Here is a 12,386-nt window from a genome sequence, read left to right on the forward strand (position 1 = left end):
GTCACATATCTATTATTAAAATTTTAAAATTAGAGCTCTTAGGCTCCTGATTCATTAGCTAAGAGAGAAATATTGTTTGGTTAATTAGCCAAAAACCAGAGAAAAAACGGCACAACACGCCCACAAAGGGCATCTGACCGACCTGGCTAACCACAAAGATCCACACATACCATCGAAGAGTGGAATGATGTCAAGGTTCTCATTAAATTGTCATCGGAAGCTAAAAAGGAAGTGGCGGTACTAGCAACAGGAAATTAAAGACACAAGCTCTATTAAACAACATAGATTAGGTCTAATGTATTATAATCATTCAAAAGGTATTGCACCACCGCTGCAAGCAAATTAAGTTGTACTTCTCGACAACACAACTAATAATACAATGATCATGAATATTAGTAGCAAAAGGGCTTGTGGGTTGCAATGGGAGATTTTTTTTCATAATTTTCGCTTGTCATGACCATATTTTGCAACATCACCGAGATACACTATCACTCTCAATTTCGTGAAACCATGAACAATTTTTGAAATCATGAACATTTTCTCAATCTCGTGCACATATTTGAAATTCTGAACATTTTTGAAATTCGTGAACACTTCTACATATTTTTGAAAATTTCTAAAATCAAGAACATTTTTTAAATTCATGAACATTTATACTATTTGCTAACAATTTAAAAAATGTATTTTTTTTAACAATTTTCTTGAGTCGGCGAACATTTCTAGAATCGACGTTATTTTTGGAAATTGGTGGAACAATTTTTGAAATTCACCAACATTTTTTTGATTTAACAAACATTTTTTTGAAATGCATTATCATTTTTTGAATCAGCGAACATTTTATGAATGAATAAAGTATTTTGTAAGTCAAACAGTTTTTAATTTTTAGGATATTTTTTCATTCATGAACAATTTTTGAATTAGCGAAATTTTGTTCAATTTCATTAACATTTTTTAATACATGAACTTTTTAAAAATCAGGAATATTTTTTATTTTCCTACAAATTCTGTTTTAAAAAATGTGAACATTTTTTTAATAAGTAAACATTCCTTTAAAATTGCGAACATTTTTGAATCCACAAATATTTTATGATTCAGTAATTATTTTATTTAAAAATTATATTTTTTTTAATTTCCAATTTTTTAAGTCCCAAATTATTTAAATTAGAAAAAACTAAAATGGAAAATAAAAAATATTTCATTTTAATTTTAACAAAAAAAGAAGCTGCACGAACATGGGCCGGCCCAAACAGGGCGTGCTGCGTCTTCTCCCAGCCTGTAGTAGTAGTATAGGAGGAGGTCCCTACTGCATGGGCCGTCCCAGGCGAGGGATTCCTTTGTATGAAACATTTTTTTATCATTTATTGGTGGCTTTGATGGGTAATATTTTACAGTTTTCGTGACGTACCGCCATAAGCAATAACCTCTTTATTATTATTAGCAAAAGGGCCCATGCATTACAAGGGGAGAAAAAAGATCATAGTCTCCAATGGTCATGACCACATTTTGCTGCATCACCGACATACAATATCACTCTCTATTTCATGAAATCATGAACAATTTTTGTAATCATGAACATTTCTTTAAACTCGAGAACATTTTTCAAATTCGTGAACATTTTTATAAACTTTCGTATATTTTATAAAATCAAGAATATTTTTTGAATCCATGAACATTTTATACTATTTGCCGACATCGTTTAAAAATTGTGAACAGTCTTTTCAAACAATTTTCCTGAATCGGTGAACATTTCTAGAATTGATGAACATTTTCTTTGGAAATTGTTGGAACAATTTTTGAAATTCACGAACATTTTTTGATTTAGCAAACGTTTTTTGGATTTAACAAACATTTTTTGAAATTCATGATCGTTTCTTGAATCAGCAGACATGTTATGAATAAATAAACTATTTTGTAAGTCACAAACAGTTTTTGATTTTTAGGATATCTTTCCATTCATGAATATTTTTTGAATTGGCCAATTTTTGTTCAGTTTCATTAACATTTTTTAATACACAAACTTTTCAAAAAATCATGAACAATTCTTGATTTTCTGAATATTTGTTTTCGAAATTTCGAATATTTTTACAATAAGCAAACATTTCTTACAAAATCACTAACATTTTTTAAATACACAAATATGATTTATTAAAGATTTTATTCCAAATTATCATTTTTATTTTAATTTTTGGAACATTTGGGAAGTCCCAAATTATTTAAAGTAGGAAAACCGAAAATAGAAAACAAAAAGAAAAGATATAATTTAAAAAACAGGCCGCCCGGACATGTGCCGGCCCAAATGGACATGCCGCGTCTTCACTCAGCATGCAGAGCGCAATAAACGAGGTTCCTACTGCATGGGCCAGCCCAGTCGGGGCATTCCCCTATGGAAACGTTTTTTATTACTTATAGATGGCATTGATGGGTTATATTTTGTAATTTTGGTAGCAATTTTGATGATGTACCGCCAGAAGCAATAGCCCATTTATTATTAGGTGTGTAATATATAGACTTAGCCTTTTAGATAATTCAACGCATATCTGAGAATGAACAAGTAAACGTGAGATTTCTTTTTTTTTTTTGCAAAAATGATCCAAATCTATTACCAAAGTTCACCGAAGTACAAAGCACCTCAAACATATTATTTACATTGAGATTTCGAGACCACCAAACGACCACTACCGTCGCCAAAATGAGCCACAGACGTGTCGCTGTCGCCGCTATCCTACCAGAGCCGACTTGTGCTTGTCGATGACAGACGGGAAGTCTTCGTGCACAGACCCCTAAGGACCAGCACCTTGGAGCCACAGTGGTCGTCGTTGAACCCTTGAATAATCTGAAGCACCTAAAATCAAATCTCATCATATGATGAGAAACCCTAGCCTCGTCCCAAGAAGACGGAGGGAATCTATGGTGAAGCTCTGTCGACTATATCTAGATGGACAAACTCGAGGAGGATAGAAGCCCAGAAAACAAACTCAAAGAAGAAGCGTCGCCATCCGCCCGAGCACCGCACCTACGAGGATTAAAAATCTCTAATCTAAACTACTAACCAGAGTGTACGCATCGGCATTCCCTTCTTTGCCATGGGCCACCGAAGCGGCGGACAAAAGGATGGCAAATTCACTGGCTCACTGAAGAAGAGTTTCCCTAGCTGCCGCCAAGGGATAGGAAATGTAAAGAGAAATCCGGAGCCTAGAAGCGAGACTTCTTTTGGCATCCGCATTATCACCGCCTTGTGTATCATTGGCAGGATTATCCTCAATAGCGTAGGCCGGAGTTGAGAACAATTACAAGCTGCAACACTTGAATGGTGGGCAGGGGCTCTGGCCTTTGTTCACAAGACATCATTGTGATGAAGGCTGGGGTCAGGGGCTCCGGCCTTTGCTTACAAGGCAACATTGTTGTCGCTGGGGGCATTGAGTGGTGCGATATCAGTGAGTTGAGCAGCTTCAGCTCTAGCACAGGAAGCTGTGACAAGAGGTCATGAAACCGTACACCTAGCGGCAAAGAAAACCATCGTTTGCCATGTGCATCTTCGTGCATCACCGGCCTCATCATCGGATGAGAACATTCTTCAACAAAAGCAAGGTTAGTTAAACAAGGTTATGATGTGGTGGAAGATCAACTTTGTAAATAAACTGGCTGGTGAACACACCTTCTGACAAGGATGTGCACAACTTTACTACTACTACAAATGATTTTACTGCCATAGTTTTGCATCCTCCTCAAATTTCTATTTTTCACTTTTGAGAGACGCTGAAATGAACCTTAGCTCGGTGTTGTGTCTAACTTGAGTACCTTTTACATTCCTACACAATTCTTTTTTCATTTAACGGTTCATCTTTAACTGTAGGATATCATAGTTGCAAAGATTTTTGTAACTTTAGTTATATATCCCCGCGGATAATGATGTGATACGTCTCCGTCGTATCTACTTTTACTAATGATTTTCTTCTTGTTTTGGATTCTAATTTGCATGATTTGAATGAAACTAACCCGGACTGATGCTGTTTTCAGCAGAACTACTATGGTGTTGTTTTTTATGCAGAAATAAAAGTTCTCGGATTGGAATGAAACTTTTTGAAGAATTATTTCAGAATATATAAAAATACTGGAGCCAAGAACCACCAAAGGCCCCCCCGGTTCAACACAACCCACCAGGGCGCGCCACCCCCCCAGCGCATCCACATGGGCTATGCCCACCTGGTGGCCCCACAGACCATAATTCCAACTCCTTAAATACCCATATTTGGAGAGAAAAATCAAGGAGGAAGTTCATCGCGTTTACGATACGGAGCCGCCGCCGTCTCCTGTTCTTCATCGGAAGGCCCGATCTGGAGTCCGTTTGGGGCTTCAGAGAGGGGGATCTTCGATCTTCGTCATCACCAACCCTCCTTCTTCGCCAATTTCATGATGCTCCCCATTGGGAGTGAGTAATTATTTCGTAGGCTCGTTGGTCGGTGAGGAATTGGATTAGATTCATCATGTAATCGAGTTAGTTTTGTTAGGGCTTGATCCCTAGTATCCACTATGTTCTGAGATTGATGTTGTTATGACTGTGCCATGCTTAATGCTTGTCACTTTGGGCCCGGGTGCCATGATTTCAGATCTAAACCGTTTATGTTTCCACCATTATATCTATGTTCTAAATCCGATCTTGCAAGTCATATTCACCTATTACGTGTTATGATCCGTAAACCCCAGTGTGACAGTAATTAGGATACTTTCTGGTGATGACCGTAGTTTGAGGAGTTCATGTACTCACTATGTGTTAATTCTTTTTTCCAGTTCTCTATTAAAAGGAGACCTTAATATCCCTTAGTTTTCTTATGGACCCCGCTGCCACAGGAGGGTAGGACAAAAGATGTCATACAAGTTCTTTCCATAAGCACGTACGACTATTTACGGAATACATGCCTACATTATATTTAGGGAACCCTTATATTTATGAACTAGAGCTAGTTTTGTATTGCCCTAGGTTACGACTGTTATATGATGAATATCATCCAACGAATCCACCGAACCAATGCATACGAATTTCCTACATATCGTTCTTGCTAAGTTACTACTGCTGCTGTTACTATTTTAACCACTACAAAATCATTGCTATCACTGTTACCGTTACTACTGTTGTTACCACTACTACCAAAACTATCATACTATTGTGCTACTGATCAACTGCTAATACTTACAAATATTCTTTGGCTCCCCTTGTGTCGAATCTATAAATTTGGGTTGAATACTCTACCCTCGAAAACTGTTGCGATCCCCTATACTTGTGGGTTATCAAGACCTTTTTCTGGCGCTGTTGCCGGGGAGCATAGCTATATTTGTTGAGTCACTCGGGATTATTATCTATTTATCACTATGAAGAATCTGAAGGATACCAAGACTAAGATTTCCCCCTCTAAGACGAGGGGAGGTAAGGAACTGTCATCCAGCTTTGCACTTGATTCACCTTGTACTTTGAGTAAACTTGCAACACCACCACATGCTATTAATCCTGATATGTCGCAAGTTATTGATGATGCTAGTTTTGCTATGGATAATGCTTATGATGATGCTAGTGTTGGGATATCATTGCATGGAAAATAAACAAAATTCTACGCACATGCAATGATCTATCCATGGAGATGCATAGCAACGAGGGGGGAGAGTGTGTATATGTACCCTCATAGACCATAAGAGGAAGCGTTTCACAACACGGTTGATGTAGTCGAACTTCTTCTCACGTTAACCGATCAAGTACCTGCTACTTCTTGAGCTTGCGTTGGTTGTTCCCTTGAAGAGGAAAGGGTGATGCAACAAAGTAGAGTAAGTATTTCCCTCACTTTTGAGAACCAAGGTATCAATCCAGTAGGATACAACGCACAAGTCACCGAATACCTGCACAAACAAACACCAACTTGCACCCAACGAGATAAGGGGTTGTCAATCCCTTCACGATTATTTGCAAAGTGAGATCTGATAGAGATGGATAAACGGTAAAGTAATATTTTTGGTATTTTTGGTTTACAGAACGTAAAGTAAACGATTGTAAAGAAAGTAAATAGGAAACTAAAATTGTAGATCGGAAACTTATATGATGGAAAATAGACCCCGGGGCCATAGGTTTCACTAGAGGCTTCTCTCAAGATAGAAAATATTATGGTGGGTGAACAAATTACTGTCGAGCAATTGATAGAAAAGCGCATAATTATAATGATATATAAGGCAATGATCATGAATATATGCATCACGTCCGTATCAAGTAGACCGACTCCTGCATGCATCTACTACTATTACTCCACACATCGACCGACTCATGCCTGCATCTAGAGTATTAAGTTCATAGAACCCCGTCTTGTTATCCTTGATGGCAACAATACAATACGTGTCGGTTCCCCTTCTGTCACTGGGATCGAGCACCGCAAGATTGAACCCAAAGCTAAGCACTTCTCCCATTGCAAGAAAAAACAATCTAGTTGGCCAAACCAAATGGATAGTTCAAAGAGACTTGCAAAGATATCAAATCATGCATATAAGAATTCAGAGGAGATTCAAATAATATTCATATATAAGCTGATCATGAATCCACAATTCATCGGATCTCGGCAAACACACCGCAAAAGAGTATTACATCGGATAGATCTCCAAGAACATCGAGGAGAACATGGTATTGAGAATCAAAGAGAGAGAAGAAGCTATCTAGCTACTAGCTATGGACCCGTAGGTCTGAGGTAAACTACTCATGCTTCATCGGAGAGGCAATGGTGTTGATGTAGAAGCCCTTCGTTATCGAATCCCCCTCCGACAGGATGCCGAAAAAGGCCCCTAGATGGGATCTCACAGGTACAGAAGGTTGCGGCGGTGGAAAAGTGTTTTCGTGGCTCTTCTGGTTGGTTTGTGAATATTTGAGAATATATAGGTGATAACCCACAAGTATAGGGGATCGCAACAGTTTTCGAGGGTAAAGTATTCAACCCAAATTTATTGATTCGACACAAGGGGAGCCAAAGAATATTCTCAAGTATTAACAGCTGAGTTGTCAATTCAACCTCACCTGAAAGACTTAATATCTACAACAAAGTATTTAGTAGCAAAGTAATATGATAGTAGCGGTAACGGTAGCAAAATTAACAGTAGCAGTTTTGTAGTGATTGTAACAGTGGCAACGGAAAAGTAACTAAGCAAAGATCAATATGTGAAAAGCTCGTAGGCAATGGATCAGTGATGGATAATTATGTCGGATGTGATCACTCATGCAATAGTTATAACATAGGGTGACACAGAACTAGCTCCAGTTCATCAATGCAATGTAGGCATGTATTCCGAATATAGTCATACGTGCTTATGGAAAAGAACTTGCATGACATCTTTTGTCCTACCCTCCCATGACAGCGGGGTCCTATTGGAAACTAAGGGATATTAAGGCCTCGTTTTAATAGAGTACCGGACCAAAGCATTAACACTTAGTGAATACATGAACTCCTCAAAATATGGTCATCACCGGTAAGTATCCCGATTATTGTCACTTTAGGGTTGACGGATCATAACACATAATAGGTGACTATAGACTTGCAAGATAGGATCAAGAACTCACATATACTCATGGAAACATAATAGGTTCAGATCTAAAATCATGGCACTCGGGCCCTAGTGACAAGCATTAAGCATAGCAAAGTCATAGCAACATCAATCTCAGAACATAATGGATACTAGGGATCAAACCCTAACAAAACTAACTCGATTACATGATAAATCTCATCCAACCCATCACCGTCCAGTAAGCCTACGATGGAATTACTCACGCACGGCAGTGAGTATCATGAAATTGGCGATGGAGGAAGGTTGATGATGACGATGGCGACGGATTCCCCTCTCCGGAGCCCCGAACGGACTCAAGATCAGCCCTGCCGAGAGAGATTAGGGCTTGGCAGTGGCTCCATATCGTAAAACGCGATGAATCCTTCTCCCTGATTTTTTCTCCCTAAACGTGAATATATAGAGTTGGAGTTGAGGTCGGTGGAGCACCAGGGGGCCCACGAGGTAGGGGGCGCGCCCAGGGGGGTAGGCACGACCCCACCCTCGTGGACAGGGTGTGGGCCCCCTGGCCTTGATTCTTTTGCCAGTATTTTTTTATATATTCCAAAAATATTCTCCGTGAAGTTTCAGGTCATTCCGAGAACTTTTATTTCTGCACAAAAATAACACCATGGCAATTTTGCTGAAAACAGCATCAGTCCGGGTTAGTTCCATTCAAATCATGCAAGTTAGAGTCCAAAACAAGGGCAAAAGTGTTTGGAAAAGTAGATACGATGGAGACGTATCAATAGGCGGAAGAAATAGGTCGATGGAGTCACGAGGGGCCCACAAGGGTGGGGGGCGCGCCCTACCCCCTGGGCGCGCCCTCTGTCCTAATGGGTGCCTCGTGACTTCCCTGACGTGTACTCCAAGTCCTATAGATGTCTTCTAGTCCAAGAAAAATAATCACGAAAGTTTCATTTCGTTTGGAATCCGTTTGGTATTCCTTTTCTGCGAAACTCTAAAACAAGGAAAAAATAGGATCTGACACTGGGCTCTAGGTTAATAGGTTAGTCCCAAAAATAATATAAGATAGCATAATAATGCATATAAAACATCCAAAACAAATAATATAATAGCATCGAACAATCAAAAATTATAGATATGTTGGAGATGTATCAGTACCGAACGCATGACACCTCCGCGTTCTGCACACGTTCAGCTCGGTGACGTCCCTTGCCTACTTGATCCAACAAGACGTCGAGGTAGTAGATGAGTTCCGTTAGCACGACGACGTGGTGATGGTGATGGTGAAGTGATCTCCGCAGGGCTTCGCCTAAGTACTACGAAAATATGACCGGGGGTGTAAACGGTGGAGAGGGGCGCCACACACGGCTAACAATTGATCTTGTGTGTGCTAGGGCGCCCCCACATATATATAGGTGGGAGGGAGAGGGGAGGTTGCCAGGAGGCGCCCCAAGTAGGCCGGATCCTACTTGGGGTCCTCCCCAAGTGGCGCCCCCTGCCATATTTAACCGAGGGAGAACGAAAGAGGGGGGGAGGGAAGGAAGTGGGAATCCTAATCCACACTTTCATTTCCCTTCTCCCCTTTCCTTCCCCTCCTTAGGCCGGCCCATATGGGGGGCGCACCAGCCCCTTGTGGCTGGTGCATTTCCCCTCTTGGCATTTTGAGTATGTGTTCACTTACAGAATTGTTCTCCTCCATCTTGTAGCTATAGAACTTGTTGGAGACTTCATATCTCCCAACCCGGGCATTTGCTTGAAATATTAACTTCAACTCTTGGAACATCTCATATGCTCCATGACGTTCAAAACGTCTTTGAAGTCCCGGTTCTAAGCCGTAAAGCATGGCACACTGAACTATAGATTAGTCCTCAGATCGAGCTTGCCAGACGTTTAGAACATCAGCTTCAGCTCCTGCAGGAGGCCTTTCACCTAGCGGTGCATCAAGGGAACAATTCTCCTGTGCAGCAATGAGGATAATCCTCAAGTTACGGACCCAGTCCGTGTTGTTGCTACCATCATCTTTCAACTTAGCTTTCTCTAGGAACGCATTAAAATTCAAGGGAACGATAGCTTGGGCCATTAATCTACAACATAGATATGCAAAACTATAAGACTAAGTTCATGATAAATTAAGTTCAATTAATCATATTACTAAAGAACTCCCACTTAAATAGACACCCCTCAAGTCATCTAAGTGATATGTGATCCAAATCAACTAACCCATGTCCGATCATCACGTGAGATGGGGTAGTCATCAATGGTGAGCATCTCTATGTTGATCATATCTGCTATATGATTCATGTTCGACCTTTCGGTCTCTAGTGTTCCGAGGCCATGTCTGTACATGCTAGGCTCGTCAAGTTTAACCCAAGTATTCCGCATGTGCAAAACTGTCTTGCACCCGTTGTATGTGAACGTAGAGTCTATCACACCCGATCATCACATGATGTCTTGAAATGATGAACTGTAGCAACGGCACATACTCAGGGGGAACACTTTTACCTTGAAATTTAGTGAAGGAATCATCTTAGAATGCTATCGTCATTCTAAGTAAAATAAGATGTAAATAAGATAAACATCACATGCAATCAAAATATGTGACATGATATGGCCATCATCATCTTGTGCTTTTGATATCCATCTCCAAAGCATCGTCATGATCTCCATCATCACCGGCTCGACACCTTGATCTCCATGGTAGTGTCACGGTCATCTCGCCAACTATTGCTTCTACAACTATCGCTAACACATAGAAAGCAATTACATGGCGTTTGCATTTCATACAATAAAGAGACAACCATAAGGCTCCTGCCGGTTGCCGATAACTTACAAAACATGATCATCTCATACAATAATGTTTATCACATCATGTCTTGACCATATCACATCATAACATGCCCTGCAAAAACAAGTTAGACTTCCTCTACTTTGTTGTTGCAAGTTTTACGTGGCTGCTACGGGCTTCTAGCAAGAACCATTCTTATCTATGCATAAAACCACAACGGTGTTTCGTCAAGTTTGCTGTTTTAACCTTCTTCAAGGACCGGCCGCAGTCAAATTCGATTCAACTAAAGTAGGAGAAACAGACACCTGCCAGCCACCTTTATGCAAAACTAGTTGCATGTCTGTAGGTGGAACCGGTCTCATGTGCATGGACATATAAGGTTGGTCCGGGCCGCTTCATCCCACAATACCACCGAATCAAAATAAGACATTGGTGGTAAGCAGTATGACTATCACCGCCCACAACTCTTTGTGTTCTACTCATGCATATCATCTACGCATAAACCTGGCTCTGATACCACCGTTGGGAATCGTTGCATGGAAAACAAAAAAATTCTATACACACGCAATGATCTATCCATGGAGATGCATAGAAACGAGGGGGAGAGTGTGTCTAGGTACCCTGGTAGGCTGTAAGCGAAAGCATTTCACAATGCGGTTGTTGTAGTCGAACTTCTTCTCACGTCAACCGATCAAGTACCGAACGCACGACACCTCCGCATTCTGCACACGCTCAGCTCGGTGACGTCCCTCTCCTTCTTGATCCAGCAAGACGTCGAGGTAGTCGATGAGTTCCATCAGCACGGCGACATGGTGATGGTGAAATGATCTCTGTAGGGCTTCGCCTAAGTACTATGAAAATATGACCGGGGGTGTAAACGGTGGAGGGGGGGCGCCACACACGGCTAACAATTGATCTTGTGTGTGCTAGGGCGCCCCCACATATATATAGGTGGGAGGGAGAGGGGAGGCTACTAGGAGGCACCCCAAGTAGGCCGAATCCTACTTGGGGTCCTCCCCAAGTGGCGCCCCCTGCCATTTTTAACCGAGGGAGAGGGAAAGAGGGGGGGGGGGGGGAGGAGGGAAGGAAGTGGGAATCCTAATCCACACTTTCCTTTCCCTTCTCCCCTTTCCTTCCCCTCCTTAGGCCGGCCCATATGGGGGGCGCACTAGCCCCTTGTGGCTGGTGCGTTTCTCCTCGTGGCCCATAAGGCCCATATCTTTTGCCAGGGTGCGCAGAACCCCTTCCGGTGACCTGATAAGTACCCAGTACCCCCTGAAACACTTCTGGTGTCCGAATACCCTCGTCCTATATATATATATATCAATATTTACCTCAACCATTCCAAGACTCCTCCCCATGTCTGTGATCTCATCCGGGACTCCGAACAACATTCAGTCACCAAATCACATAACTCATATAATACTGTATCGTCATCGAACGTTAAGCGTGCGGACCCTACGGTTTCAAGAACTATGTAGACATGAACGATACACCTATCTAGTCAATAACCAATAGAGGAACCTGGATGCCCATATTGGCTCCTACATATTCTACGAAGATCTTTATCGGTCGAACCGTTATGACAGCATACGTAATTCCCTTTGTCCAGCAGTATGTTATCTTCATACCTAGTTCAATCTCGTTACTGGCAAGTCTCTTTACTCGTTCCGTAATACATCACCTCATGACTAACTCCTTAGTCATTTGCTTGCAAGCTTATGATGTGTATTACCGAGAGGGCCCAGAGATAACTCTCCGATACTCGGAGTGAAAAATCCTAATCCCGACCTATGCCAACTCAACAAACACCTTCAAAGATACCTGTAGAGCATATTTATAATCACCCAGTTACGTTGTGGCATTTGATAGCACACAAGGAATTCCTCCGGTATTCGGGAGTTGCATAATCTCATAGTCGAAGGAATGTGTATTTGACATGAAGAAAGCAATAACAATAAAACTATACGATCATTATGCTAAGATAATGAATGGGTCTTGTCCATCACATCATTCTCCTAATGATGTGATCCCGTTATCAAATGAAAACTCATGTCCATGGTTAGTAAAC

This window comes from Triticum urartu, chromosome 3 (genome assembly GCF_003073215.2).
Source record: "Triticum urartu cultivar G1812 chromosome 3, Tu2.1, whole genome shotgun sequence".
Classification (NCBI taxonomy): domain Eukaryota; kingdom Viridiplantae; phylum Streptophyta; class Magnoliopsida; order Poales; family Poaceae; genus Triticum; species Triticum urartu.